This window comes from Brachyhypopomus gauderio, chromosome 5 (genome assembly GCF_052324685.1).
Source record: "Brachyhypopomus gauderio isolate BG-103 chromosome 5, BGAUD_0.2, whole genome shotgun sequence".
In the NCBI taxonomy this organism is placed as follows: domain Eukaryota; kingdom Metazoa; phylum Chordata; class Actinopteri; order Gymnotiformes; family Hypopomidae; genus Brachyhypopomus; species Brachyhypopomus gauderio.
This window is the reverse complement of record NC_135215.1, coordinates 29,225,026-29,251,854: the sequence shown is the minus strand read 5'-3', so window position 1 is coordinate 29,251,854 and position 26,829 is coordinate 29,225,026. Positions and strand designations below refer to the sequence as shown.

At 44.1% G+C, this 26,829-nt stretch overlaps 2 long non-coding RNA genes across 9 annotated transcripts; one reads left to right on the top strand and one right to left on the bottom strand.

Moving 5' to 3' along the window:
• The first annotated feature begins 492 nt into the window (after positions 1-492).
• LOC143515042 (uncharacterized) lies at positions 493-11,650 on the top strand. Its single transcript, XR_013131022.1, has 4 exons — positions 493-937; positions 4,399-4,516; positions 7,308-10,400; positions 11,225-11,650. It is a non-coding gene; the product is annotated as an uncharacterized LOC143515042 (long non-coding RNA).
• Positions 11,185-25,870, bottom strand: LOC143515041 (uncharacterized). 8 transcript variants are annotated; one of them, XR_013131013.1, is made up of 3 exons: positions 25,741-25,870; positions 24,416-25,183; positions 11,185-19,832 (listed from the first exon to the last, which is right to left on the bottom strand). It is a non-coding gene; the product is annotated as an uncharacterized LOC143515041 (long non-coding RNA). The 8 variants fall into 8 exon arrangements; XR_013131019.1 differs by lacking the exons at positions 24,416-25,183; positions 25,741-25,870 and adding an exon at positions 22,312-22,990 and having other exon boundaries at positions 11,185-15,917; positions 16,662-19,832; XR_013131016.1 differs by lacking the exons at positions 24,416-25,183; positions 25,741-25,870 and adding an exon at positions 22,312-22,990 and having other exon boundaries at positions 11,185-17,022; positions 17,185-19,832.
• Between the last annotated feature and the right edge of the window lie 959 nt (positions 25,871-26,829).

Genomic DNA, 26,829 nt, shown 5'->3' with positions numbered 1-26,829 from the left:
ACTGAAATTGATATCAACTGTAAATTTACAAACTAGGTAAAAAACGTAAACATATCATTAAGCTTAAATATATTATATTTCACATTACCAGTAAAGGTTATTTAAGTGGTACTTTGATAAACAAGAAGTGGCCAGGGTGATAAAGGTGTTGTGATGGTTAGTTCTGGTTCCAGCAGGAAGAGCACACACGCACGCACGCACACACACACACACACACACACACACACACACACACACACACACACACACACACACACACACACACACACACACACACACACACACACACACACACACACAGCACCAATCTCCCCTCTACTCCACATGTAAATGGAGCTGATGAAGATAAGGGTGTCTGCCTGCATGCCACTTCACTATCAGTCTCTCAGGGGTATAAATAACAACAACCTCATTCTCCCATTGCTAGAGCAGACCAAGATAAGACAGGGCACCTGGGTGAGAGCTTTCACACTGAAGCAGAGCCATCCCCGGCCATTGACATCTTAGGCCTGAGCCTAATACATTACTCTGTAGCTGTTAAGTTACTACAGTTGTGTTTTGACTCGATATGCTTTGAATGGTTCAGTCCGGACCACCAAATGAGTCAAAGATTTTAAGGTATGCGCCAACTCGGTACACGGCATCATCTCGCAGAAATGATGACTGTATACAGAACAGTCACTCTGGTGTCTCTAGAAAGACGGATATGGATCTCAAACATGGGCAGAACGCAGCAAATCAGAGCGGTGTTGTGGGTCAGCTGAGCGAGAGCTGCTCCCACTAAGCTGATCTCCACGGCCTGGAGAAGACAGACAAACTGCTTCCAGACCGAGCACATAGCGTAGATGGTTTGGGTCTAACATCAGCTGGAGGCATGGACCGTCTCCTGGGCACCCAGTGTCTGCTTCCTGTGAGCCCATGCACCTGAGGTTGAAAGGTAATTTATAAGAAACGAAGATTAAAAGAAACATATAATACAGACCTTACAATAGACCATATAATAGAATGCAAAATATTTTTTTAAAATAATTAATGCTTTGCGTGTTAACTGGGACAAAAAGCCTTCAAAAGGGACAACAAACCTGGTCAGATCTGAGCAAGTCAAACATGCCTGCACCCAGACATGATCACGCATTCACCCACATATGGACTTGCTTCTCCCTCTACCCTGTTTGTCTTTGCTGCACTTCAGGCTTTAGATGAAATATTTAATGGCCTTATTGCAGTTTCATGTCTGTCTGAGGCTGGCAGGGAGGTGAATATTTTAAAGTCCCGTATTTGTTCGCTGCACCGATTATGATGACAGCCATCAACCCAAACACTTACCAAAATGCATTATTCAAGTGTGGTGGGAACTGTGAAAGTTACATTTCCAGAAGTAGCTCAAGTAGCCAATGATAAATATCTAAAAATGAAACAAAACAGTATTGAGGAAATATACCGTGTGTGTGTGTGTGTGTGTGTGTGTGAGCACCATGCTGAAGATGTTTGTATTCTTCTCTCTTGTGCTGTTCTCGTGCAGCTGAAATGGGCGTGTGTGGTTTTGTTTTGTTGTTATAAATAATTACCATGAATACACTATGAAAACTAAGAGGGCAATCAACTCCAGCACTCTGCAGTCAGTTGTTTAGGTGTATGGTAAACTATTTGTGCCTGCTGTCTATTTGAACATTTCTACCTAGAAGAAACAAAGGCCTGGTATTAGGAATTTTATCTTATCCTACATATTTCAAATAAACTTTCAGGCATGCAAATGAAATTTGTGCTTTATCATACAATAACAGCCTGATTCTTTGAACAAATGACAAGTGCATACTTGCAAGTAATCCCAGTGTGTGTGTGTGCGATGATGATATTGAAGAGCTTGGCTGGATAAGACAGCAGTGAATAACACCATGTTTGTACCTTATGCAAACCCTATGTATGCTATGCACCCTATGCATGCACCCCATATATGCACCCTATATATGCACTCTATGTACGCACCGTTAATTCTAATGTCATGCTCCATCAACCCAACACACACTCACATAAACACACACACACGCACACACACACACACGTGCACATTCTAAGATATAAGCAAGTCACCCATAACAAGAGTGTCATTTAGCAGCTGACAGAGTGCATGTGTGTGTGTAAACTCTTGGCTAGAGGTTCCTCTGAGTAGGCATGCACACACATCTCTGTGGTTTATAGTCTCACTCTGGCTCCTTTTAAGGTGATTTCTCCATTTTCTCTGAGCTCTGCTTCGCTGATCCACTGCCAAAAGCTGCTTGGAGACATTAATAGTGCCTCCCCCCATTGCCCCAGCGATGTTCCTAGTCTTCTCTGTGAGCTCTCTGTCTCTCCCGCCCTTCCTATTCGCTCCCTCTACTTCCTCTTGTAGCAGTGGTCACATATCCAGTCGTAAACTGTGTGTACACAGATATAATATACACAATATGTAAAGTGAATATATTTTAGGGATCTCATTAGTAGCTCAACAACTGTCATTTTGTAGCACCCGTGCCATTGGTTTTATGTGGAAGAAAATAAATTCACAGGCTAATAACACCTTGGATCAACATTGATATTTCTTTTAATTAATGGTAAATTGTGCTATTGGAGGAACTACATCACTCCCCCATAACACCAGTGTAAACAGAGTGAGGCTGAGTGAAACAGGGCCTTTTATGGCATGCGTAGGTACAGAGATGAGCTCAAGCTGCCCTGTACCCCCCCCCCCCCCCCCCAGCCTGTCGGGGGGGGGGGGGGGGGGGGCACTGGTACTACTCAGGAACACTTACCATTCGCCTGCCCTTCAGGAGGCGGAGTTAACACGGGAACAGAACAACACAAACACGGGACCCACGACGAGACCAAATAGGAAGGGAATGAAACGCGTCGAGTCGGTTCAGCTTATCAGCGTGGAAGATCAGGAGGCTCATAAGGCGGCGTGGCCATCAGAGCTCGTAAAGTGTTTATTAGGCCAGTGCTTTTAAAAGGGGTCTTTTTCAGGAGCATTCAGTAGAGACTGGTCCTCAGTCCTTTTAGGGAAGAGAGTCTTTCATGAACATCAAAGACTAATTTCTCTTCCAGCTATTGTTATGCTTTCTCAAGTGTGCATGTATGGATGTGTGTGAAGCAGACCAGACTGACGGACAAATGATGTAATGTGCGCACGTTCTTTCACAGATGACACGTCCGGTTTGTACAGCCCATTCTCATATCTATGTTTATCATACACAAAAATCGCACAAAAACACCCCTCGATACACAATACACTCAACGTGCGTGCGAAACAACCATTCCTCTCTGGTCTCCGTATTCCATGGCTAAAGAGACTTATCCTACCAAACCCGACGAGGCACGCCGCATGATAGAAACTGCGGGTCCATCTGTGCGTGCGTGTGTGGGGGGGTCGGGGGGTGTCTGAAGAGCGAGGGGGGGGGGGGGGGGGGGGGCAGGCGTGAGACAGCCACACAGGCCCAGGCGTGAGACAGCCACACAGGCCCAGGCGTGAGACAGCCACACAGGCCTTTCTCTCCTCTTCCTAAAAAGGGATCAGCCTGTCAGTCGCACTCTCCATGAGCTCTAGCAGGTGACCAATGTCTGGACTCTGGGCGTGTGCATGTGTGTGTGTGTGTGTGTGTGTGTGTCTGTCTGTGCGAACCTCGGGGGAGGTTTCCTGATAAGAGCGTTGTGTTGCCATTGTAGCAGAGTTCCTGTCTGCACCAGGGTCAAAGCACAGAACAAGCCACAGCTGGACTCCTCAGTCTCCTGCACTGGGACCTTCCTATCAAAGTAACTGATACACAAAGCCTTCTGGTTGGTCATCGATCAGCTGATGTTTAAATCTCCCGGCGCTGGCCGCAGTAGGTGGCGTTGCCCCCCGGCAGCTCGGCTCGAGCGGCGCCGGTGTGGGGGGCAGTTCGTGCCCCGGTGGTTTTGTGCGGGGCACCAGGCGCTGGATTGTTCCAGCAGCGTGCGGGACAGCGGGACTACAGCGGGGAGGGTGGGTGGTGCGGGTGGGCGGTGCGGGTGGCCAGCCAGGCTTTTAGCAGAGTCCTCCGAGGCTTCCGTCTCACTGCCTCCCCTTCCGCACAGGCGATCCTTCCACTTCATTACCCGCCGAGAGGCCTGCGGGCCCAGCACTCCCACCGCTCACGGCCCCACGCAGACGTGGAAGACAAATTAAAAATAGATGCCTGTATGCAGGGGAGGGGCAGTGAGCCAGACTTTTTAATTAAACTGAGTTTAAACTACACAGTAGTACTGGCACATTCCTGACCACCACACTGAGAGCAGGTCAAAGGGCATATTCTGACCGCATAGATAAGGGAATGTTATTTATCTGACAACTCAAGCCAGATAAAAGCCTGACAACTCAGTTTGCTGCTTTTGCCTTTGCAACAGGTCTGCTCCACTGCATTCGCTCCCATCTGCTCAGATCAATAACAGGCACCTGATCATTGGTCCAAATCTTGGACTCCCATTGGCTAGTGACACTGACCCCTCCCTCGACCGGTCCCAGGTGAGTCTGCCACCCAACTGAGTCTCTTTTCGCCCTGCTGCTGTCATGAAGAATAAAGCTCACTGTCCTCAGCCACAACATGCACACTGTCTGCCCCCTGCCTGTGTGTGTGTGTGTGTGTGTGTGTGTGTGCCTGCCTCTGTGCATGTTCTCCTGGATCCCCATATGGTCTGTTTGTCTCCTGCGAACACATAAGGAAGCTAATGCAGCCTGACGGGACCCCCTACATGAGCAACAGGGGAACGAACCCCTGAACCCCTCCCAGGCCACTTTCTCAGACCACATTAGTGGAGAACCAGACCTGGGCCATGTCTTATTTATACTGCCCAGCTCGGAACGGCTCTCACTGGGGAAGAGATGCTGTCATGAACCGCTGTTTCCACAGGAGCTCCATTAATAAAGAGCATGGAGGCTGTGGTGCATGCATGCGTCTCTGTGCACGACAGCAGCACCACCACAGGGGTCGATCAGTGACAGGGCCCACCGTTGTAGAGAGGCACGCAAATACTGCTAAGTTTCTTATTAATAGAAGAATTAGAACAACTAGCTGCAAACTCTCCTAGTGTGACGCTAAAAGGATGAATAGATTTACAACCGCTATTGTTTCACAAGATGGCCTGCCATGTAGCTACAGCTTGAGCTGAGGTGTCTGTTCACCAAGCACAATGACGAGAAGAAGGAAACACAGTAAAGTGAGGATGTGACGTCATTCTATTGTACCAGCACCTGAAGCAATAGCAGCTGGGATCAAAAGGCAGATCAATTGTTTAAGGGAGGAGTACAGATCTGGTCTTCATCTAGCAGATGCTTAAGGACTCGATACCAAAACAACTCAAAGATCTTCAAGCTTTAGATTGGCGCAGTATCACAACTTGTGCTCTGGAAACCTCTGAACAGTGAATTAGAAGCAACACCATCTTTGATATGTCTGTTCCAAATAGTTCCAAATTTTTTGATCTACCAAGGTTTTGATATTGCTCACATGCCTAAATCATTTTGGTACTGTATAGACTGGGTAGGCATCATACTGAAGATTAGCTTAGAAGAACATGCAGGTCTAAGTAGTATTTGTTTCAGCTGAGCTGTAGGACAGGTCTCTGACTTCCATTCAGCCCACTTCAGTCAGACTCCCAGGGGGTGGATGTTGAGGGTGGGGGTAGTGGTGGGGGTGTGGTCTGCAGGTGATGACATCACAATTTCACACACCTTCTCACTGTTGCCGCAACTGACATCTGATGCTTTTACGGCAATAATAGGTAATGTCTGCATCTGTGGAGAAACCTTTCTTCACAGATGCTAAAGAAAGTAGGCAGATATGAGGTCTAGAAGTTTGCAGAGGTCTTAATCTGTGGTCTCACCATCCCAGAGGTGACCTCAGACCATTCTCCATCTATCCACCTCCATTTTCTTCTTCTCCACCCTCCTCTCTCAGCAACTCACACTCTTTCGCCTCGCTGAAGCCGTCGTGTTGTGTTAGCTTCATCTTGCTGCTAAAACACTCTCTCCTTCGCTCTCTCTCTGCCCTCTATGCTACGTCTCTTTTCACAGGAACATTTTGAAGCTTCCGCAGCATCAGAACACAGGAAGGATCCCCACCCCTCCTTCTTGTAAAGTGTTTGTGTTCGATAAGACCAGATTTTCCTTTTATCTTATTAACCACATAATAGTGGTAATGAGTTCAAATTACCAACGCAATTTGCTTGAATCGTATTTGAGCCATAATTTGACCCTGATGTTTGTTTTTATGGTATCTCTGACCCCTAGGAGTCCAATCTCCAGATCATTGGACAAAGATCATCTAGAACACAGATGTTGCTTTGGTATAAGAATGTCTGCCCTTCCTAACTAGTTTCAGTTTCCTGTTTTGAACTTCTGGTTGTTTATTATCAGAGGAAGGGGTCTTACGGAATTTCGTTTTGTTCACATGTTGCCAAAGCTGACAGAGAACCCCCTAATGCTAATAAAGACTCAACTCTTGCTCAATAATGCTAACTATAGCTATATATCTAATCACCAAAACAGACAGTAAAAAAGTTGTTTTCTTTCTGGTCTTCCTTTATCATTTATAGTGATTGGACCTCAGGCATTCTGTCTAGTGTAACATTACCCTTATAATTTTAGCATTTGTCTTAATGAATCAAAGCTGCAGCCAATCAGATGCTGACTCTGTAGAGGGTGGTCACTGTTTGGAAGGGGGCTTTGACAGGAGTAGCTAGCCACTAATCTGCAGAAACAAAGAGGTCTTGTTCTCAATCATACACACATCAACGCTGCAGTGTTCTGGACAGAGTGAGAGCCAGAGGAACTGTGATGCTCCTCTCATGTCAAAATAACTCTGCTGAAGAACTCCACACACTTGTGGAGAACTCCACATGTCTGGGCAACCCCACACACACCTGTGGAGAGCTCCACACACAGCTCTACACATCCGTTAATCTCTCTGATGCAGTACATGAATTTAGATTGTTATAGAAACAAATGAACAGATCATTGATAACAGAATCCTATCTAATCAACCAACAGAATCATAACTCTACACCAGTATGTAATAAATCTCTCTCTGTATCTCTCTCCTTCCTTCTCTTTTTCTTCTCTCTGTCTTTCTCTTCTCTCTGTCCTCTTCTTAAACTTCATAAATCTCCAGAGCACTAAACAACAGAACAGTGTGTCCTCAAGGCTGTGTTTACATTCTGTAAAACTGTTCTCTTTACTCATCTCTTTCTCTCTCTCTCCTCTTTCTTTCTCTCTCTCCTCCCTCTCTCTTTATCACTCTCTCTCCCATCTCCCCCAGTTTCTTCCACTCCCTCCTCCTCTACGTGGAGGAGGACAGTCCTCTGGCACAGAGGCATGGAGACACTCAGACGGAGGCCAGCGGTGTAGCACGAGAGGGAGATAGTGAGGTGCAGGGCAGGGTTGTGCATGGGAGCACAGCAGAGCACATGGACAGTGTCGCTGTCACTGGACCGGAGCACTGGACCGGAGCAGCGCGGCCCCTCTGCAGGGTTCTCACCTTTCAAACTACAGACACGAAGAACGAATGAATGCAGAATGAATACAGCAGCCGACTGACGTTACATCCCCCGCCCGTGTGTCCTGAAACTATCACAGGGCACCACACATTCAAATAAAAATAAGAAATTCCCATGTCAGACAACCCGAGTAAGAGAGAATGAGAGGGAGAGAGAGAGGTGGAAAGAGGGAGAGAGAGAGAAAGAGAGGGAAGAGGGAGAAAGTGAGAGAGAGCAGAGGAGAGAGAGAAAGAAGGCAAGATGGATAGAGTGGGAGAGAGAGAAAGTGAGAGAAAAAGAGCGAGGGACTGAGAGAAAGAATGGGAGAGAGAGAGGGAGTAGAGTGGGAGAGAGAGAAAGAGAGAGAGAGAGTGGGGGAGCGAGAGAGCAGAGGTGAGACCAAGAGAGGCAGACTAGTGGCCCACTCACTCCTTGCTCTGTGACTTATCTTAGTATTTCAGCTCGAATCAGACTGAAATGAAATGAAAAAATGAAAATGAAACAGATTGCATTTAAGAAAAATATGACACCTTGCTGATGTGTAAAGGAGTCATGACAGTCTATAAGTCTATAAGCTATAGTTAAATTGATAGATCCTCAAGGATTTGAGGATTCTGAAGAGATGATAACATCTCCTATATATCTGGTGTAAAACACACCATAAATGCATTTATTACATTATATTACATGTATTACATTACAGACCTTGAATCTAAAAACCTAGTTGTTTTGTAATTAGTAGTAGTTCATATGTTTAAAGGTTACAAACCCAAAACATCTGCTCCTGCCCGGTTCTGTCGGCACCAGCTGTTCCAACTGTGCTGGTCCGCAGGTCATGACAGAGCTGAGCTCAGGACTAAGGGCAGAACGTTCCCAGCCCCTATGCATGTGAGGTGAGGGACAGATCACTAGGCCTGGGAACCCACACATGAAGGAGATTCTATAGAACCCATGGGGTAAAATGAGTTTTTTAGCGGTGTAACCCATGAGGGACCTGACCTTCAAGAGCACAAGCCAATGAAACGATGCTGTCTCCAGTTTAAGATAGGAAACTGCAACACAACTGATTCGAGAGGTGCTAAATTTAGCTCCCTGAGAATCTGCAGGGAACAGAAGACACATGGGGTTAACATTAGCCTATGGCCCTCTCTGTTTCTTTCTCTCCCACATTGTAAGGATGTCAGTTCCGTATGTGCCTTACACATATAGAAAGGCTGCTCCCTGTGGTCTTAGTACAGTCTGTGTCTGTCTTCATGTTTCCCATAATAACGTCCCCTGCTGTGGGAGCACTGGTCCTGGATCAGTCTCTCTGCTAACCACACATATTCAAAATCACTGCGAACAGCAAACCAAAACTCAATTGGGAGCAGCTCAACCCCCTACTCTTGGTTTCCCAGGATTGCAAGCCCAAAACTGCACTGTTTATAGGCCTGCCCCAATGACCTCCATGTGTCTGTTTTTGGAGGAACCCCACAGCCCAGATGAAGGGCACTGTGGAGCTACGCCTCCTTTCCCTCACAGCGTACTCTGTTTCCTCTGTGTGGTGCCTGGAGACCTGCCTGTACAACGTGGGAACTTACCCAGCATGCCACTCAACACAGAGACAGCATGGGTCCTGACTGACAGTCAGGTTCTGGTGGGACCTCAAAATCAGAACACCATCTAACGTGTCTGACCACAGGAGCCTGGGCAATGGAGTGTTCCTCCAATGCTGAGGGCTTGCCTTCCCTCCTCTACACCAAAATGCATCATGGGATAAAGCAAGCAGCTGTCTGTTCATGCTGTACCTCTTGTATGATTTTCAAGCATGGGTAATTTTTCTCGGACACCTTAGCACAGCTCTGGCATATCTGAATTCACTTCACAATGGCTTTGTGTCAGATGTGAAAACAATCATATCCAGATTAAGGCTGTGAATTATTAATAACCCTGACTTGAGACAGCCTCAAAACAGATGTGGAGCATTAGAAACTCTGTCAGAGTTGACCTTTGTCCAGATCCCTCATCTCAGAGGTCACATGGTGCCTGACACCGCTGAAGGAGGACTGTTAATCATGCTGGTGTGGATTCCACCTGGCATTCAAGAGACAGAATGACAGAAAGAAAGACAAATATCTTTTGTAACTTCTCTCAAATCTTGTTTTATTCAGTTATAAATGAAAACGTTTGTAGGTGCTTGGTCTCTACACCATACATAAAGCACAATAAGCACATCATGTAATAGCATTAAGAAACTTCCCTTATCTGAGTGCTGGCGCTGGTTCTGTAGTTTTCTGAACTCTTTTCCATTGTGAGGAAAAACGGAAACACTGTGTATGCTAATTTCTAAGCAAACCAAGCAACAGAGCACAATTCCCAAGAAGTCAAATGAATTTGTGCTGCTACAAACTGTTGTATAATGAACCAATCCAATCCACAAACCCACGTTTTCCATCATAAAAAGCATCCAGCTCCTTTAAGTATTTGATCCTGCATCACAAGACTAAGTCGCTAACTCCACCCAGTAAAGTCCATACCTCATTCTTAGGGTTTTCAATGTGATTTCATCCTGCTCTCTGCTGAGTGTTGTCCGTTTTTAAGCAGGTGTGGACTAGACGCGACGTCTATCCTGTTCCTGCAGGACCTGGGCATGCGACACAACTCTGCAGGCGCAGAAGACTTTCTTGCTATCAGAGAGGATCATAACACTATCAATCAGAGCTCTGAAATCCAAACAATCCAAACACACACCACATCTGTTTAGATCTCTCTCTCTCTCTCTCTCTCCCTCCATTTCGTCCTTTTGTTCTTCCTCTCTCCTTTCACCTCCACTCTCACTATCTCTGGACCTGGAGGAACCCTCACCCCTGCTGTCAGCCGGATCATGTCTATGAGCTGTGAGTGAGAGACACCAGGCCTTCCTCTAGTGTTCAGCACGTCTTCCATTTAGCTTGGTCACAGGCTCCATTCACAAACCATTAGTAAGACTGCTATGTTTCTCAAATGATGTAGAACCAGAGGTCTACAGTATCTGCGCATGTTACATTTCATTCCCATAGGTTAATTCTTTCCTAAAACAGAATTTAGGCAGAGTCTACTCATTCAAGGCCCCTCAACCAACCATGCATGCACGCTACCATTTATGGGAACAAAATGAAAATTAATTAGGATCAAAAGCATTTTGCATCCAAAACTGATCTCAGTGAATCTGTAGAAAACTGTGAAAAAAAATCAGATGTGTTAGATCTAGCTCCTTCTGCACTCATGCCCAACAGCATTCAGCCTGAAGGACGTTTACTGAGTGTGCTTGGTGGTCAACACCAGGCCTCTGTGTGATGCTGTTGTGGCCTGCTCCTCTACTGCAGTGCTTCTCCCCTTAGGCCCTCAGAACAGAAGCCACCAGGAAACAAGGCACCATGCAGAACTAATGTCATTAGAAATGAAAGCGCTAGAGGGAGAAGGGGAGAGAGATAGAAAGAGAGAGAAAGAGAGGGGCCAGGCCCCTGTGCATCTGCTGATTATCCAAACACAGGCTAGCCGCTAACTGGTACTGTTTGACGCTGTCCTAGGTATTACTGGAATAAGTGTATATATATATATATATATATATATATATATATATATATATATATATATATATATATATATATATATATATATATATATATATCTGCTCTTTACTATATATCATGATCACGTTATTTTTGTGTTTATTTTGCAGAGGCTTTCTGGAACACATGAGAAAGAATATCCTGTTTGGGAAGATAGAAGAGGTGTGATTTAGATGACAGATATCCCACCTGTTAAAAATAGGACGTGATTTGTCCTGCAGGACAACAGGAAATGTCCACTCACCCACTCTGTTTACACAACTAAACAAACTAGACTAAAAACTGGAATAAGAGGGAAACAAGAACAAATAATGTCTCCTTTGGCGCCCCCCTTTTTTCGTACATTTATTTAAAGTTCCTGCATAGTTGTTTATAGCTGGTTATCCAGGTGTAGCTAACAGGCTTTGAATATACACAGAAGGAGCTAAGTGTGGAAAAGCCAATGACTGTTGGCAATTTAAAAATGTCAGTATTGTATGTTCTAAAAATTTATAGCTGAGCTTAATAAAATAAAATTTGCAATCTGTAGCCTGTATTTTATTCTATTCTCACTGCTTGTTACATTATGTAATAATTAAAATAATGACTGTTAATAAAATAAAGACTTCATCCACAATGGCTCCTGTAATAGTCGGGAAAGATCCCATAAGAGCTCCTGCTTTCAGCTTGAGTCTGCTGAATCTGCAGATGTAAAGAGCCTAATTTTCAAACGAGTCAGCATTAAAATGCCTGTTACAAACTCTTGTACTGGGTGTAACTTCAACCCCCAAGAGAAATTCAGGTCTATATTTCTGGAATAAATTAACTAAAGCAAATCATAAATAAATTAACAGACCCTCCCATACTTCACTCCGCATCACTCTATTCGAGTAATGGAAACGAAGCACAAACAAATAATCAGGTTTTGGATATTTGCGGATGGCTGCTCTCTATGTTTTAGTGTTGTCTATGACGTTTAAGATCACACTAAATAAAGTGTAATTCTTAAAAATTGGTTAGGGGGCAGTATACAAAAATATAATAAAAAATCAATAATAGATAGTATTTTATGCACTCTTCAGTGCCCAATAAATGTTGGACTAAAGCAGAAGTATAAATAACCACATAATACTTGCTAATAGGACATCTTGAGTAAGGAGGCAAAACACAGTGCGTGTGAAAAAAATAAAAGCTGATGATTTGATAAGTCAATTAGAGGTGTAGTGATTTAGTGAAATGTGAATTCAGGAACACAGGGAAATGAGCCAAGAAGCACCCAGCTAACCGAGATTGCAGTGGTCCAAATATACAGTTGAGCTCGAATATATAGTTCAGCTCAAATATGCAGTTTGGCCCCAATATACAGCTCAGCTCAAATATATAGTTCAGCCCAATATCAGCTCAGCTAACTCAGTGTCTAGCAGCTCCACTATATACTGCAGAGATGCTTATTAGTTCAGGTGAATAATGTGACTGTAGTGCAACAATGCTAACTGTAATGCAAATGCAACATGCAGGTTTGAGCAGACTTTCCTTTCTCATCTAACAACTGCTCCTTTCATAGGCTTTATGTGCCAAGGTTTGAGTAGTGTAGGTCTATCCCTCCTTTGTATGCAGACATTTACCAAGGCAAACAAGGGATCAGAGCTGGAATCCACAACGCTTCATAAATAACACAATTATTTATCTATGTGATAGGCATTAGCAACTACACAGCAACAAAGAGAACAGGCAGGTAGTTCAATTAAACAGAAAGGAGGTGAATATGGGTGCTTGGTTCAGTCAGCCTGCAGGGCAGTGGAAATGGGAATCCAGGGTGTACTTAGCTTGGCAAGCAGGGGTGAGTTATCTAACATTAGAAAAATGCAAACCAAACATGGCCGAGAGACTGAGCCAGCAGGATCAGAAACTCCACGTGCGCTTGTGCACACACACACACACACACACACACACACACACACACACACACACACACACACACACACACACACACACACACACACACACAAAGATATAGCCACAGTTTAATTATGTTTCTCAGTAACTGAATATGTGATCAAAACCATGACCTTTGACTTCAACAGTTAGTTTATGGTCAAAGTAAAAGACAAATGTTTTTTTTTTCGTCTGTGTATCTTCTTAGGAAGGTTGAGTAAGAGGGAAAAAAAAACTTTTAATGCACTTTCCCGTAGAGACATTAATCTTCAAATAATCATATAATCATTGTAGTAATTCTGTCCCACCACTACTAATCTCTTTTATGGCGGGCTGGCATGCCACCAAAACAGAAAGCCTGATGTTTGTGTCCGGGACTGATGCTACCAGATGTGAGTGTGTTGTCTGGGCTGTATGATGAGTCACAGTTTTCATAAGTGGAGCCTCATCCTGGACAATCTCTCCCCCCCAGATCAACACCACTGTCCAACACCACTATTCAATCACTGATTTGTGACATCATCCAACACATTTGCAGCTGCCCTCTCAAGAATTGTTACGTCATTTCATATCTAGCATGGAAGATTCAGATGGAACTGCTGGCACTGAGCATGAATCAAGGATACCAGTGAGGATGAGTATGGTCTTAGTCACTGGGGCAAACAGCATGGATCTGCTGTGTTGGGGCCTTAGTCACTAGGAAGTGAGTGCAGTGGATAACTGCAGGGTCTTCATACTCTATACTCCATACTCCTCCATCATCATTTAGTACACCACTATTACTGTCCAGGACACAGGACAGACTGCAGGGCCTGCACCTGCTCTGCTCTGCTGAGAGGGTGACTGGCTGCAACCTGCCACCCCTCACCAAGTCAGATTTCTTGTATGTGGCAATGTGCTTAGCCAATAAAGATATTCTGATTCTACTTGACCCAGCATGTGATGTTTGTGTTGGGCATAAGGCCAATGTGGACCTGCTGTCCACAGTTTCAGTATGGTGTTTGTCACCAGAGACATCAAAGTGGGCTTAGATCTAAATAGGTGTTGTATGTTACAGTATATAACTTAGACAGATAGCAACAACTTGGTTAATATCTGGATAAATAGTTAATCTAGTTAATAAATGTGTTGATCTGTGAATGGCTGTATTGGTTCTGGATAGTTATTCTTGTTATAAAGTTATTGATCCTTAATCAGTAGTTAATGCTGTTCATGCATTTTTGGTTCTGAATTGGCAGTTAATTCAGTTCATGACTCTATTGCTTCTGGATAGCTAGATAATTAATTTAATCTATTGATTCTAGACAGCCAATTGATAGTTCATTACAATATTAATCTTTAATTGTGAGTTAATCCTATTATTATCTATATACCTGTAGGTCCAGGACTGACACTTAATGGGTGGGTCATTTTTGTGTAGTGTGTCTTTTGTCTCTGCCTGCTTTTCTTTTCCAATGTTTCCTTCCGTTTTCTATGTGCTAATGTGTTTTCCCAACTAGTTCCTGCTGTGTGTGAGCCAATTATAGAAGAGGGCTAATGCATGACTAAGATCCTTGGATACACTCCCCTGTGCACTTGAACTTGTCCTATTCCTAGCGGCAGTGTTGTGGTGTTGTTTGACTTGTTATGAGCTTCATTTTAGCCTATTAGTGTCATGTCAACATCGTATTATATGTTGTTGTGTATAAACTTTAGGACTTGTCGGTTAAGAATAGGAGCATACAGGATCATTACAGTCATGAAATCAACTAATTGTCTCAATACTCATTCATTCAACTAGTTATCAACACAGTTAACTAGCTGTTAACTAGCTGTCCAGATAAAATAAGTAAATAAAATGATTAAGTGGTTATGTAGTGCCAATACAATCAACAATAGGAATATCTGGCTATCAATAGTATCAATGTGTCACATCCAGCCCCTCCCTCCTCCCTGGTCCTGCCTAGTTTCCCCATTCCCATGGTTTCTCCCTCTGTCTGTCACGCCCCTGTCTTTAGTGCCCGCACCTGAGTCTCGTTACACTCCCCTGTTTCAGTGTATATAATCCCCGTGGTGTTACACTCCTGTGTTGGTCATTGTTCCTTATGTGAGTCCCTCTCTTCCTAGCTCTGTTATAGATTCTGGTTGTTAGTTTGTTGTTTATTCCCTGTTCTCTGTTCATGGTCTGTGTGTAGGTTATCGCTGGTTGTGTCTTGTTTCTATCAGTTGTATTCCTAGCTCTGTTGTCGTTTCAGTTTGCTAGTTCGTCGTTTGTTCTCTGTTCATGGTCTGTATGTGGGTTATCGCTGGTTGTGTCTTGTTTCTATTGGTTGTGTTCTCTCTCTCTCTTGTTTCGCCCAGGTTGTCTTGCTCACACGTTTATAGTATGTTTGTTGTTTTCTCATTATCTGCTCTTGTTTAAACACTCCACGACATTCTCAGTTTCTAGTTCCCGGTTGTTTCGTTCACTCTGTTTAGTTCTTAACACGTGTTGTGTAGTTACTTGGCTTGTGTATGTTTTAGTTTCCGTTGTTACTGTTTACCATTGCACGTTCTCATTGTGATTCGTTGTTTAGTGTTCTGTTCAGATTTTTAATAAATATTCAAAAACCCTGCGATTGCGTCACCTCTGCCCAGCGTAATCGTTACACAATGTGGATAATTTTGCATTGAAACATTGAAAGCAAAACTAAGGTATGTGACACAATCTAGAAAAACTAACTAGAAATTTTAACATGGGTGGCACAGAGAGGTGAGGGTAAATGTGTCTTTTGTAGTAGAAAACGGTGATCCAGAAGAATTCCAGGTTCTTGTGATCAGTGATCCCTGGAGCCAGTGACTCCACTCCTCAAAAGCCAAAGACCTCCTTCATGGCCAGCAGCTTCTGGTCACCAAGTCCGTAGTTTCTCTCTGTTGGGTTTATGTACACTCAACAGTCACTTTATTAGGTACACCTATCCAGCTGCTCATTAATGCAAATGTCGAATTAGCCAACTCAAGGCACTTAGGCATAGAGACATGGCCAAGACGATTTGATGCATTTCAATCCGAGCATTCAAATGGGGAAGAAAGGTGATTTAAGTGACATGGTTGTTGATGCCAGGCAGGCTGGTCGGAGTATTTCATAAACTGCTGATCTACTGGGATTTTCACGCACAACCATCTCTAGGGTTTACAGAGAATGGTCAGAAAGAGAGAAAATATCCAGTGAGTGGCAGTTCTGTGGGTGCAAATGCAGAAGAGAATGGCCAGACTGGTTCGTGCTGATAGAACAGCAACAGTAACTCAAATAACCAATCGTTACAACCGAGGCATGCAGAAGAGCATGAGGCAGATGGGCTACAGCAGCAGAAGACCACACCGGGTGCCACTCCTGTCAGCTAAGAACAGGAAACTGAGGCTACAATTCGCACAGGCTCACCAAAATTGGACAATAGAATATTGGAAAAACGTGCCTGGTCTGATGAGTCTCGGTTTCTGCTGTGACATTCGGATGGTTCAGAATTTGGCATCAACAACATGAAAGCATGGATCCATACTGCCTTGTATCAATGGTTCAGGCTGGTGGTGGTGGTGCAATTGTTTGGGGGATTTTCCAGGCACACTTTGGGCCCATTAGTACCAATTGAGCATCGTGTCAAAGCCACAGCCTACCTGAGTATTGTTGCTGACTACGTCCATCCCTTTATGACCAGCGTATCCATCTTTTGATGGCTACTTCCAGCAGGATAACGCGTCATGTCATAAAATGCAGATCAAAGTCAAATCTCAGAGTGGGGACTGGGTCTGTCCGGAAAAGTTCCGTGGAATTCCGCCAATATGCCCTTATCCAGCACATCCTGGGACAGTACCCACCGCTGCTCCTCCGGACCATAACCCACCCAGTCTATAAGATACTGTAGACCAGAACCCCTCCTTCGTGAGTCCAGTATCTGGCGCACTGTATAAACAGGTGTGCCATCAAAGTCGAGAGCTGGTGGAGGATCGGTGTCCAGGGAAGCGTCATCCCGCAGACCTGTAATTACAAGTTTTAGCAAAGACACATGAAAGGTATTGGCAATACAACAATACAATAATGAGGTGGCAGCTTTAAGCTCGTTAATTTTCTTTATGACTAAAAATAGGCCAATATATTTAGGGTGCAATTTCCTACCACCCAATCTGGCTTTGAAACCACGTAACTAGGTGTGGTGCCTCTGGTTTCCTTGTAGTGCCTCAGCATTTGCTCTATGCACTGGTGTGTCTCCTCCCATACCCTCTCACTTCGCTCCATCCAGTCGTCCACTGCTGGTACTCCGCTGCTATTGGTTCCACTCCACGGTTGATAGCCCAAGTAACATTCAAAAGGGGTTTAGCCTGGTGGTGCAATGGTTTGGGGGATATTTTCCAGGCACACTTTGGGCCCATTAGTACCAATTGAGCATCGTGTCAAAGCCACAGCCTACCTGAGTATTGTTGCTGACTATGTCCATCCCTTTATGACCACAGTGTATCCATCTTTTGATGGCTACTTCCAGCAGGATAAAGCCTTGTATATAGCCTTGCTCAACGCTTTGTGTATGTATGTTTTCATGGCACTTTCCTCTTGAGTGAGAAGGTAGACTCCAGCTTTCGGGTATGGGGCTCCTTCTTTTAAGTCTATCGCACAATCATACGGTCAATGAGGAGGCAACTCAGAGGCTCGGGTTTTACTGAATACCTGGGCTAAGCCTTGATATTCTCCCGGAATTTTAAATGCTTCTTTACTCACTGGAATTTCGACCGAAGTAGACCCGGGGTGGGTTTCCCGAAACGTTCGTAGCGCTAAGTACTTCGTAACCTCGTATGAAACGTCTGAGGTTAAGAAGTACTTAGCGCTACAAACGTTTCGGGAAACTCACCCCCTATTTGTATGGGTCTGAAGACATGATTGAAAGCATCGGTCTGACCAATTTGAAATGAAATGAAATGAAATGTGCCATATTTTGTCAATTGTGATTTTTACACCCCAATCGAAATTTGTCCTCCGCTTTTAACCCATCTGTGCAGTCAGAACACACACACACACTAGTGATTACTAGGGGGCTGTGGATCACACGTGCCCAGAGCGGTGGGCAGCCCTAGCCCGGTGCCCGGGGAGCAGTTGGGGTTAGGTGCCTTGCTCAAGGACACCTCAGTCATGGCCAGTCTGGGAATCAAACCCACGACCCTCCGGTCACAAGTCCAGTTCCCTAACCGCCAGGCCATGACTGCCCCTTGTGATCTCCTTGTCTGCAAAGAAATTTGTGGTTTATGTTGTCTAAGCCAAGAAATTCCTGAGATATCTGGGAATTCCGCTACATCTATAATCAAAAAGGACATATTTTCTGAATGCAGGGCACTTGCTTCTAGTTGGACTGGGTGAGTATGATGTGTGATGGTTCCTTTGCCTACTGGGTCTCTGTCGAACTCTGAATATGTCGAAGATTGGTCTATATGATTGGTCAAGTGGCTTTACCGGAATGAGCAGCTAGTCTGCCAGCTTGACGTATAAAATCAACTTCAGCCCCCGAGTCAATTAACGCTGGAACGAGAAAGGAACGTCCATTATACGAAATCCGTACAGGAAGTGTAAACGATTTCTTAATGAAGTCCGACATGCAGTGACTCACCAGATTAGGCTGTGGCACTGGCTCCGGTGCTCGGGTATGTGATGGTTGACACCACCTTTTAAGTTGCTTTGTGCAATTTTTAACCAGATGACTGGGTGCCCCACAGCACAGGCATAACTCCTCGGCATACCGGCGTTGTGTGTCAGTCTTGATGAGTCACACTGCATGGGTTCTTCTCCCTGATTTTCTGAAGGGGAGTTAGTGGTTGCCCTCTGGTAGGGGGGTCTGAAACTCCTCTTTGGCCTTCTCTCCTGTAATAAGTGATCCGGCCTGATGGCTAAAGCAATGAGTCAGTCTAGGGAGAGTCAAATATCTTTGCAAGCTAATTCATGGATTATCTCCATTTCGAACGGTCACTAGCAGAGCTGCTTTATTCCACACACTACTAGCTGCAATAGTCCGAAATTCTCTTGCATATTCTGTTACAGAGCAATTACCTTGTCGAGGAAGTCAAGGAATTCTCTCACTACAGGATTTACCTGCTTTGGCCCTGGAGCAGGTTGGTGAGGGGCTTGGGCAGGATGCTTAATGACCGGATAAATTGTCAGTAGAAGTTGGCAAACTACCTGAACCGCTGGAGCTCACAGTGCGTCTGGGATTTGGGCCATTCAGTTACCCCTTCTACTTTGCCAGGCTGAACGCACACACCCCCCTGATAATGTAACTCAAAGCTGTCCTCATGGAAATGAAATCTGCACTTAACCAACTTGCAATAAAAGTGAACCACCAATCACAAGATTGGTTTCCCTACTACTAGACCGTGGCTGCCAAGAATGTGCGTGTTACCAAGGAAGACCTAATGTAAGTGGCTGAGAGGAATATGAATATGAATATAAACTGTTGCGTTGATGACCATACGAACAAAACGGGGGTGACATGAGTTATGAGCCCTGAACCCACAAGTCTACTGTTGAGAGTGTGCATATGAAGGGGAGAACAGTCTGAATCCCCAGCGACTTTGCGAAGCTCTGGTCCATGAGGTTCCCAGATGCACCAGAATCTACTAATGCTGCAACAAGAGAAGATCAGCCCCGGTGCATTACTGTAGCCGACACTGTAAACATAGAGGTATCTAGAAGTAGAGGTGTCTAGGAAGCCACTCACCAGTTTGCTTCCTCTCTTGGGTGGTTTGTGTCAGGGGCTTGACTGAACAGTCTTGTGGAGTAGACCCCCAGTGGAGAGAGCATTGTTTATCCTGCAGGAGATGGTTGTTCATGATTGTGAGGTAAATGAAATCTTCAGTGTACCCGTGCCACACTTTCTGAGCATTTAGCTGACCCTCTTATCCAGAGTGACTTACAAAGCGCTTTACCATCTGTTCACAGAATGCATCCTAGATAGTATCATAGATTGGTTAGAATTCAAAATACCTTTGAACCAGACTACAACTAAACTATAGGAATCAATGTCATTATCTAGTATTCTAAATAAACAAGCTCACACTTAAACAACAGGAATTGAAAAACCAATGCCTAGAAGTGTAAATAAACAGACATAAATAGATATACAATGTAAAGTACAAGGACAAGTGTTATCTGCGGTGTTAGTGGTCATTTGAGTACTCAACAAACAGGTAAGTCTTCAGTCTAGGTTTGAAGACTGCAAGAGACTCTGCTGTCTAAACAGCTAGCAGAAGATTGTTCCACCATCCAAGAGCCAGGGTAGAGAATAGTCTTGATGTTTGTCTTTCGTGGGACTTTAAGCATGGCGTTTCAAGTGAAGCCATACTTGAGATTTGTGCTCGTGGCATGGATCAGGCTTTGACCATGGTCATCAAATAAGGAGGGACTAGTCCATTTTTGGTTTCATAAGCAAGTGTCAAGGTTTTATATTTGAGATGTGCAGGTACTGGAAGCCAGTGAAGAGAATGCAGCAGTGGAGTGACCTGTGTGAACTTAAGGAAACTGAAGAGCAGTCATGCTGCTGAATTCTGGATCAGTTGTAGAGGTTTGATGACCCATAGAGGAACACCCACAAGTAGAGATTTGCAGTAGTATAGCTTTGAGATGACAAAAGACTGCACAGATACCTGGGTAGCTTCCTGAGAAAAAAGAGTTGTATTCTCTATATGCTGCAGAGGAGAAATCGGCTTGATCTGGTTAGGTTTGAAATGTGTTGACAACTGGTTGTCAAAAGTTACACCCAGGCTTCGAGCAGTTTCTGATGGTGATAACGATGTTCTTGAAAGAAACAGTGAGGTGGCTGTGTGGGTTTGGGTTCCTGGAATGTACACAAGCTCTGTTTTTGCTAGGGTTGAGCGTCAGGTGGTGAACGGTCATCCATGAAGTAACAGCCACTAAGCATGCTGAAATATGCTCAGAAACCTAGGTGTCTGAATGTGGTAAGAAAAGAATTAGCTGGTTGTCATCATCATAGAAAATGTGTCTCTTGAATTTTTCTGGAACAGAGTGGATGGAATTGGATCCAGTGTGCATGTAGTAGTAGGATTGGTGGAAGTCAGGAGTTGATGGATGTTGTCTGAGGAGAGAGGGGAGAAAGAAGCCTGGGAATTGGGTGTTGGGTTAGAGATACTGGTAGGAAGAATGGGAACAGAAGAAAAGAACTGACAGACTGCAGCAAGCTTTTTCTCAAATAATGTAACAAAAACCTCAGGAGTAAGAGAGGATGGAGGAGGGGAAGGGGGCGGGTTAAGGAGAGAAGAAAAAATACTAAATAGCTTGTGTGGGTTGGCTGCAGATGACTCAAATCTTTCTCTCCAGCAGGCCGACTTTGCCTACTTCAAATGAAATTTTTGAAAGGAGAGACTGATATGAGTTGAGGTCTGAATCTAGGCTACTTTTCTTCCACTGCCTCTTTGCAGTTCTTAGTTCTCTCCAGTGGCTATGTAGCACTTCCGTTGCCAGGGGGTGAATGGGACAGATTCCATAAGCCTGGGGGTGGGTGGGCACAGACTATTGATTGATGAAGAGAGCATGGAGAGGAAAGTATTTGTAACTGTGACCAGGGAGAGAAAAGAAAGACAGTCCTGAAGAAAGGTGGACAAGGGTGGAGTGTAGATTTGGATGGAAGGAAGAATTTATGGAGGAAGTGTGAGTGGAAGTGACAGGGAGAGAGAAAGAAAAGGATAGAATGATGTGATGGGTGATCTGAGAGGTGAAGGGGGATGACTGTGATGTCCAATATTCCAGTGGGCCATGTAAAGACCAGGTCCAGAATGTTGCCTGCTCTGTGTGTCAGAGGAGAATGCAGGAAGAATGTAGTTTGTTGGACAGAAGGTTGAAGTCAACATAGCTAGCTAGCTAATCTAGCTATCTAGCCATATAGCTAGAAATTCTACTTTGCATGATTGTGATGCTCAAAAGTATTTTATATTATAAATTTTATCCTATAACATTTCATTGTGTGAATACCCCAGAATCAATGGACTTCGTATGTGCAAGAGGATATGCCACTTAGAAAAACCAAAACATGTATGCATAGCTAACACGTAATAAGAGTGCATGAACGTATAGCTAATAATGTAGCTAATAAGTAGGCCATCTGTGCGTGTGTGTAGTTTACACTGCCTGAGTTTGTGGTCAACACATCTGCTGACCACAAATGTGTAACTAACACTTACTGAGTGCCTGTGTGTGCAGCGCATACACTCCCTTTCCATCTCCAGCCAGAACGATGCTGTGTTGCACATCACATCACCACGCTGGACTACTTACCAGGTTAAATATTTCAGAGGCGTGCTTGCCGCGTCGCTCTGCCCTGTCGCTTTCGGTTTAGAGCTCTAGCTGGAGCCGCGGCACTCTCAGACTGCGCAGAGGTTAAATAATTTAGCGTCCAACTCTCGGTCCCGTCTCTCCTCCCACTTCCCCACTCTGCCTCTCCAAGGCTTTTTTGCCCCCTTTTACACCTTTTGCCCCCCTCTTTACTGCCGGTCTCTTCTGGAGCTTGTTCACTCCATTCCACTGGTGACAATCATGAAGATTGACATTCTAGTTTGACTGATGCTTAGTAAATGGTTGGACGAGTACAAATATGTGCTAATCGTGTGAGTGAGGTACACTGTAACAAGCAGGCAAGATAAATGAAACAGTAGTCTTTTGTTTCAGTATGTCCTGTAGGTCCACTGCAATAGTGACTCTGACCTTGAGTCAGGAGAAAATCAATGCCTGCCCCTCCAGGGCTGTGCCCTGGCATTAGAGGGGGAGGAACAAGCAAGTAGCACGAGCAGAGAGCCACATGGAGCAGTTGGAGAGGTGGCTTGCATGCTTCTGTTATGAAGAAATCCCTGATGAACTCCTCCACTCGAAGATAGAGTCCTAGTGCCAAGATAGCAAGAGCACCCGCTGCGCACCGCTCTGACAGGCGCGCAGCACCTAGCATAGCCTCGCGCTCTCCCAAGCGGAATTCCACTCGTTACTCATCGACCGCTCTCAGCTCCGCGCGCCACATTCCAGTGTGGTGACATCATCGGCATGTGATGTTGAGAGACTCCCACGGAAAAGTGAACGCTGGGTTTTGATGTAAACTGGAGCGCCACACGTTGTTTATAAATCACCAACACCGACCAAGATTAAGAATAAGCAATCGAAGGTAATCCAATGCGATATTTTAAAGCACGTGAAATGTAAAACACACAAAATCTCATTTTGTTTTGCTCAATTCAAATGGAATGGGTTAAAGTTAGGTTAAGGTTAGGGTCAGGATTAACAAATGAACAATTATTTGTTAGGCTACCAATGATAAGAAGGAATGTAGCCATTATAGGATCACATACATAGTGCTGATCGACATTTAGGGTAAGGAATGTTTTACTTTAGTAGCATTCCCTATCGGTTGTGGTTCATGGCGAAAGGTTTGACCCATTGTTTGTACTGACTGCCATCTACTGGGCAATAGCCATAATTTCCAAATCACTCATCACACTAACTACCATAACCTTTTAGTGGAGCCAGTAAAAATGCTGTGAAGAGTCAGGACGTTAAAATATGCGTATAATGGCTTATAATAGCCCTCTATCTCATAAAGATATCTTCACCACATAATTTGAAACAATTAATTTAATCATAACTTGTCTGTCAAATCTATTAGAATGATACAAAGTGCATATATTTCCATATTTAGAAAATGAGTAGTTCCCAAGTAACCCAGCTATAGACAACATCTGTAACACATTAAGTTGATTTATAAACAGGCTTCTGTGGACAATAAAACAGTACACACTGAGAACTAGAGTATACTATACTTTGAATACGCAGACCCTGACTGATATGTGAGCCATCTACCGAATCATTTTTCAGAAGGAAAACTGGAATTAGAATTGGTGTCCCATAGCACCCACAAGATCACAACCACTCAGTAAAACCCACAGTGCTGAATCACCCTCACAGTGTTCACTTGTGTCCAGCTGGATGGACGTAGATGAACACCTTAATGCAACACCAGACGTTCTGATGTCAGGAAGGTAAAATGGTTGCTCTGGCCTCTGTATCAGAGAGTATGTTTTGGCAAGACCTGCCCTCTGCCTTCGACACAGTTACCTTCTCTGTGAACAGTCCAGGTTGCTACCTTCACTGTGAGCAGTCTGTGTTAGTCTAGGTTGCATTTACTGTCAGTGGTCTATGTTAGACTACGTTTGGTGACCTTTATATGTTCAGCTTGAACATATTGTTTGAACAATTATTTGCCTTTCATAACACAGTACTAGAATGATTAAAATGTAATAAAGTCAGCAAGGTGATTCTGATGTAAGTCAAATCTTTTGGTGCCGCACTTATATTTGGGAATAGCTGGAGCATTATAGGAGTATTATAGGAGTATTACCTCTAAGGTTGTGTCCATAAGCTTCCAGCAAGGCCCATGTGCATGGAGATGAGAGGCTCATCCCCTTATCCACAGCAGGAGACAAAGACAGGAGCAGAAATAAAGGTAAATCTATTTTCATACCATGATATAAACACTCAGAGCCAAAAGCACTGGAGGAGATGAGAAAGAGAGAGAGAGAGAGAGAGAGAGAGAGAGAGAGAGAGAGAGAGAGAGAGACACACACACACACACACAGAATGTTTATTGTTTCCAGCTGTGAGCTTGTAGTGCTTCTGATTTTTCTCTACTCAGCTCCCCTTTCCTCCCTAAAACTCAACCCAATATATACATGTAGGTTGTGTGTGTGTGTGTGTGTGTGTGTGTGTGTGTGTGTGTGTGTGTGTGTGTGTGTGTGTGTGCGACATATTTCAGACCTGCTCAATGAATTAATGAAGTGACAGGCACTTAACTTCCAGTCAGTTGTCGTGATGAATCGCTCTGCTGTGCTCCATCAGCCGTGGTGCTCAGCTGATTTGAGTTTCTTACTGAAAAGCTGTTTGGGTTTTTGAGGCTTATCACTGGTGGGGCACAATAAACTCTGGGCAGTGTCTGACTTGTTGGTTAAATTACACACAAATCGCCTTGCAAAATGAATCCAAAAACAAACGCACCTCACCGATAAAGTCACAAACGCACACATTTACTTACAGCAATGATTGGCAGAAGCGGAGACCATAACGGCCTTTGAACTCACCGTAGTGGCTCTGTCTAGGTGCAAGAGCACAACTGCAATATAAACGAAGGAGTAAATGAGAAATAAACGATCCAAAACAAGGTTATGGCAAATGCGTATAAATTAGCTAGGTTAGATAAAGCTATATATGTCAGCACTGGGTAAATCGTCAAGAGTGGTAAACAGCCCTCAGTTAACTATCCTACTCTGACGGTAAACTGCTCTGGCTGGTGTGGACCCAAACGTTGAATCTCCAATTTTTGCTAAAATGGCAAGGTAGGCCTACTAAATTTAAACGTTTATTAAATTGCCTACTTGATTCATAATATTTCCATGCCGGGTTAAGAATTGCTAACTTAACAACGCCAACACCGCAAAACCTGTTTACTAAACGTGTTGATGTAAATTTGTTATTTTTATGGGATGCTCTCAGGATGTGGCCGATGTTGTGGCCCACAGCTCATTATTGTAAGTGCGTTGAACATGCAGTTAGACGAACGCTGAGACGTACTGGTTTGTACGGACGATGTTTGGAATGTATATCTATCCGTTGTCATATATAATAAAGGCTTTATTACATTTTGATGAAAATGTGTGTATTTTTTGTTACCTTGAATTAGTTATCATGTCGTCCGCTGCTCCACAGCGACATCTGGTGGGCCCCTAATGTAGAGATGCCCCTGCTTATCAATAAACAAACTTAGTCCACATTTCTACTGCAATCCAGACCCTCAATTTGGGACAGGGAGAACCTCTTCTGGAGAGAGAAAATATCTTCGTAATCGAAGATGCCCCAATATACCATAAGAAATAGATCCAGATCAGGGCACCAGATGGCGCCAGCAGCTGCTCAATTGATGGACCACTACATTAGAGAATTCTGCTGTCTTTGTGTTGCCTAAGCCTAACGCCATTTGCAATATATTTCATATTCTAATAGTCAATAACGTGCTCTGACCACCAGACCAAAAAGCAAACTCTCTGATCTCTCTCTCTGATGTTTGCTAATACTGCGGTAACAGGTTTTAATTCAGTTTAACCACCAATGTGTGTGCTGCTGAAGAAGCCTTCTTATTTAGGACAGTTCATTGGTAGTTATGTAGTGTGTTCAGATGTGATTCCCATAGTTCATGACCACACACTCTCTTATTAACTGTTTTCATCAGGGTAGAGGATTTCTGTAAGGGCATTTGTGATTTACTGTTTGTGACCCTCAGTCAGAACACATGGACTTGTTGTTCATTCCCTTATCTGTGTGTCTGCTCCTCAATTAGAATGTCTCTCCCTCTCCCCATGTCTCTCTCTCTCTCTCCCTCTCCCTCTCCTCTCTCTCTCTCTCTCTCTCTCTCTCTCTCTCTCTCTCTCTCTCTCTCTCTCTCTCTCTCTGGCTCCCTATAATTTTCCATCACCCTAAATCCAGTCTACTGTACCTCCTCTCCTGATAAGGAGAACACCAATCATGCATATGTTTTATTATTCTTACCCAACTGTGTTAAGACACATCTTCTTTGTTCTGTGTTCTGTTTAACTACATATTATCATTAAACTTGGCAAATCTTTCCTGACATTTGTGTGTTGTGAATCTGTTCTCCTGGTACCGGCTAAGGAAAACTGAGGGCTGAACAAATTTATAATCCTAGATTTCTACATCTAGAGATGATTTCAGAAACTTTAACAATTTCTGAAAACCATGAATAGT